The sequence below is a fragment of the Neomonachus schauinslandi genome, chromosome 9 (genome assembly GCF_002201575.2).
Source record: "Neomonachus schauinslandi chromosome 9, ASM220157v2, whole genome shotgun sequence".
Classification (NCBI taxonomy): Eukaryota; Metazoa; Chordata; class Mammalia; order Carnivora; family Phocidae; genus Neomonachus; species Neomonachus schauinslandi.
The window spans coordinates 47853971-47859019 of record NC_058411.1 but is presented as its reverse complement, the minus strand read 5'-3'; the positions used below and the strand labels follow the sequence as shown (position 1 = coordinate 47859019).

The 5049-nt window shown below is 52.0% G+C and overlaps 1 pseudogene; it reads right to left on the bottom strand.

The window, feature by feature from the left end:
* Positions 1 to 347: 347 nt before the first annotated feature.
* On the bottom strand, positions 348 to 2270 carry LOC110590564 (annotated as a pseudogene).
* Positions 2271 to 5049: the final 2779 nt, after the last annotated feature.

Here is a 5049-nt window from a genome sequence, read left to right as displayed (position 1 = left end):
GGCAGGCAGAGAGAGAAGCAGACTCCCCGCTGAGCAGGGAGCCCAACTCGGGGCTCTATGCCAGGACCCTGGGATCATGACCTGAGCTGAAGGCAGACGCTTAACTGACTGAGCCACCCAGGCACCCTAAGGTCACTGGGTTTTATCTGCAGTTGAATCAGACTCAGACAGTCTGGTCTTAGTCTCCAGAAGGGACAGCCTGGAGGTCGTGAGAGGGCTCATCACAGAAGCCCTGTCCGCAGGAAAGCTTGTTGCTGAACTCCTTCCAGCAGGAATCTCCTAATCAGCACCCAGCCATGCCAGCCCGGCCGCACCCTTCACCACACCTAGTGGTACATCAGTGGCTGTCACCGTGCATCCCCCCGCCGCCCTGCATTCTGCACATCCTCGCCCATCTCCCGAGGGTCCTGCCTTCACTGTCCACCTGTGCCTCAGTAACTTCTCACTGGCTTCGGAGCAGGTGGTCACACACCCGCTCAGGCACCGACTGGGTCTTGAATGAACAGCCGCCACAGAAGCCCTCCCCACGGGCCCGGCAGTGGTGCCGGGGGTCACTATCTCTGAAGGATGGAGCTTACCTGGTGCAGCTCCAGAAGGCACAGGCGAGCTGGTCCATCAGCCAGAAAGTCACAGCGCCGGTGGGCCCATGGCTAAGCTCAGACACCGACTGAGCCGTGAAGTTCATCCCGTGCAAGAGGCGCTAGGCAGTGCTGTTGTTGACCTTCAGAAATCCATCACTGCAGGCCACGCGGGCGCAGTCTCTGTCTGCACCCAGCTATCCTCAGGATCTTGGTTCCCAGACCAGGATTGCTGGCTATGATAGGCCGCATCACAGTTAGGACATTCAATCACATACCCAGACCCCAGGCACATTTTTTTGAGACCCATCCAGTGGGAGTGGGTGGAAGCCAATGTCCTGGGCACTCGGCTGGCTTCCTTGCCTTTCTCCCAACAGGCCTTGTGGGTATAAACTCAGTTGTCCTGCCGGTGGGAGTACCTGCAGCGGCCTTGACTTCATGAAGTACTCCTTTCCTAAGATTCACGCAGCGCTTACACGCAGCCCCATAGCCGAGGCCCCAGGAGGAGGGTCCAGGGTGCCGGGGAGAATGATCGCGGGCGCAAAGCCTGCCGAAGCCCGGGGGATTCCGTGGGAAGTGGTAAGTCCTCGTTCCCTTGTAGTGAATGGAACTGAAGGCTTCAGAGAAGCCACCCCGCTTCCAGAACAGGTCCTGGACGAGCTTTTCTGGCACCTCGAGGGCTGCTCAGAGCCCAGCAGATGAGTGTGCTCAGTGTCCTGGAAAATGACAACAGCAGTGCCCAGCGTGGACCAGGGGACATCCAGGCCACAGCGGGCAGGGCAGCCGTGAGCTCCTTGGGAGAGGGCTTCACATACGCTTCAGAGGCGTCCCCAAGGCACTTGAAGGGGTCATGATGCAGCCCATCTGCATGAGTTCCAAGGATGGCGAGGTCTGAGGTGGCCAGGCCCTTCAGCAGCAGCTGTGCTGTCTGGCTGGGACTCACCGTAGCCCCCGGGAGCCCCTCCACATCTGTTACTCCTGCTCTGTGGCCCAGGTTGTGCACTGCCCATACTCTCACGGTGCAGGGCTCCCGGGCAGGGGAGGTTTTGAAGGCTTCCCGGCCATAAAAGAAAGTGTGGTTGAGGTGTGAGACTTTCCATCAGCAGTATTTCCGAAAATGGAAACCACCTTCTAGGGCTGACTGGGTTTGCAGTCCAATTTCCTAATAGTCCCCTTCACTGGCGACTGGAATGTGTCTTCCTTTCTCTCCGCTTGGAGGAAACTCACAACTTTCCCAGTCATCTTCTTCCTCCTGGTCTCATCCTGCTCTTCTTCCTTCAGTAACCCCCGGACCTTAGTGATGTGGTACACAGCAAGGGGCTGTCTCCCTTTGCTACCCCCCAGGTGAGTCCTCTCTGGCACCCCGGGCACAAGTTGATTTTACAGGTCTGGCCCCTTCTGGTGCCCTCTGCCTCATACCTGGGTGCCCTCTGCCTCGCACCTGGGTGCCTTCTGCCTCGCACCTGGCCCTGGTGAATGCCCCCTGGGGCCCTTGCTGGGGCGGCTAAGGGGCGCAGCCGGGTTGGAGTCCTCTTGTCCCAGGCTTCTCCCGCCAGTGATGCTCCTTCTCACAGAGGAAACACTGCAGACTGCAGCACTCACCACACCAAAGGCAGCTTGGTCAGCCCCGCCGCAGGCCTAACTTTCCTGGCACTTCAGGCCCTTCTCTGCTGGGGGCATCTGGGCACTCATACTCAGATCGGTAAGGAAAAATCACCCACCAGGTACAAGCATGCCTGGGCTTTCCCCAGGAGTGACGACAAAGGCTTTGGGTCTGAAGGCTGAATGGAATTGCCACAGGGTTCTGAACACCTTAAAACAAAACAAACAAAACCCTTTGTGGTCCTGTTAGAGTACTCACAGATGTTCAAATTTTAAATTTTCTGCCTCCAAGATTCCTGTATCAGCAGCAATGTTGATTTGGTTTGATGCTTTCATCCTTCATAAGGGGTAGGCAAATAGTGGGTCAAAATGAACTTGAAAGGGGCTTTTATGGCTTTGAGAGATCTGATGGGTTCACTGAGGCGGGCTTATCAGCTGGGTCTCAGCCACAAGTTTTTGCTAATGAAAGAGAGTGGTCAGGAGCTTTTCAGTATAATCCAACATCAAGTCAATATTTCAAGGGGCACCACAGAGCAGCTTGGCGAGGGCAGGGTGGGGTTGGGCGACAGTGGGTCACCCGTGGGGACAGAGGCTGTTCCTCGGGGCACCGGTGGACCCATCCTCATCCCCGTCTCTGCCCCCCTCCTCCTTCACTGCCTCCCGGGCTCCTCCTCCCTTATTGTCAGCTGGGATCCGCTCCTAGGTTTAGTTTTGAACCAGTGATTCAAAGCACAATTTAGCTGTTCCTCTGAAGACTTTAACTCAAAAAAAAAAAATCCAATGGGGGATAATTGTTCACATCTGCCTAATGATGTTTCTATGTGAAAAAGCATAATAGAATGTAAGATTTTGAGTTACAATAGCTTTCAGTTTATAATTAAAATCAAAAGGGTAAAATTCAAGTGAAAGAACTAGATACTTCTGAAAGGTATTCTTTATATGAGGACTCGAGGCAACACATTTTGTTAGCAATATCAGACATTGATTTTTTTCTACTTTTGTGTAGGTGAGGTAGGAAGGAGCAGATGTTTTGGTCTAGCAAGACAGTAATTCACTTCATTATGACTACTTGCCTTCACCTTGTTTGTGCCGTTCATTGTGAACAGAGGCCCACAATGCTGTCGATGGGGCCTGAAATGTACCATATGGAACCAGAGGGCTTTGGGGGAACTGAAAATCATTGCCCTGGCCTCACTCAGTCACCTGTCCCCAGGCAAAATCATACCCTGTCGTCCATGAGGATTCAGAGAGCCCCAGCTTGGACTGAGCTGCTATTACTGACCACAGCCCTCGTTGCCCTGGGCCCACAACACCCTCAGCCACAGGACTGAGCGCACTAATGCTGGCCAGATGTCAGAGACCAATGACTGGAGAGCAGGCTTGTGTTGGAGAGAACACAGCTCTAGGGCAAGACTGGTGAATGAAGTAGGGTAGGGGTGAGTGGGGTCTGACCGGTGCACAACGGAGAAGTCCAAGTGTGCTGTGAGTTCAACTGAAGCCAAGATTCCGATGAAAGACTAATGTGGTAGACAGTAGGTGCTCCATGAATGCTTCTTAACTGGATAAATCAGAAGATGCTGGTCAGAGGGTCCTGGGTGGGGGTGGGCTGGGGAACCAGCTGGGGTTGTTAAGGGCCTGTGGAAAGACTTATTGCAGCTTCAACCAGGGGGCTTCCTTGGAGGAGTGGGCACCAAGCTGCAGGATTGAACACAAAAGCCGGGCTTGTTTCAGTGAGGTGGGGCAGAAACTGCTCGTTGCCAACCCAGTATCTACTCTCACCTTTTTCCTTAGTAACGCAATGCAGATTTTAATCTCGGGGGCAATGTGCTCTGCTGAATGATACATTCATCTGCCACATTTACAGCTGCCATGGCCATTGAGGCATAAGCCTAAACTGTCGTGTGGGTCTTCTGTGAAGATTCTTTAAGAGGTGCTACTCTACTGACATACTCATTTTTTCCCCCTTCTCCCTTCCCCCCGCGCCTTCCTGGAATAGGAAGATCAGTGTGATGGCTGGTGCTCCGGCTGCTACACTGGACCATGAAGTGAATGTGAAGATGGAAGCCATATGCTAAGAATGGCAGAACAAAAAGAGAGAGAGAACCTGGAACCTTGATGACACTATAGCTCCCATACCAGCCAGATTTCAGCCTTCTTTTACCTGAGAGAGAAATAAGCTTCTATGTTGTTGAAACCACTGTTATCTCTTCATTCACCTGGGACATCACAAGCCTAGCAATCTTGAGAAGCCTTTGAAGAGTGAAAAATTAGGGTTTTTATTTGTTTGGTTTTTGGTATATTTAAGTTAAGTAGGCTGTAAGACAAAGGTGATTTAAAATGACAAAATAGTCTGACTCTCTGAGTTCAGTCATAAAAAGTAACGACGGGGTTATGTATTATTGTGTTATGTATTTATTTGGCTTAAATAAAAATAGGCTTTATTCTCTCATGTAATTAAGAAGTCCAGAGGTCACGTAGGCTTCAGATAAGGATGTCAGTGAAGACATCAGTCTCACCTAATGACCACAAGTTCCCTGAAGCTCTTGGCAAAGTCTTCTTGTATCTGGACCGGCTCCCCAAACCAATCACTGTGGCTAGGATATATATGACAAAGGAACCCACCAGATGGTCCACTCAGAGACTTGTAACAAGGTTTTTCCTCCAAACAGCATGGTTGGGGAGGTATGGGACCTTACTGGGAGGGAGAAAAAAAAGGGAAAGTGTGTGGGGAGGCCACCATGTGTCCTGTACCTCTCCTGGCCATCCTCACCAGCAAGTGTTATTAAAGGAGTGTCATTTAAAGGAGTTTTTAAAAAGGCAAAGGTTTCTTGGGGCGCCTGGGTGGCTCAGTCGTTAAGTGTCTGCCTTC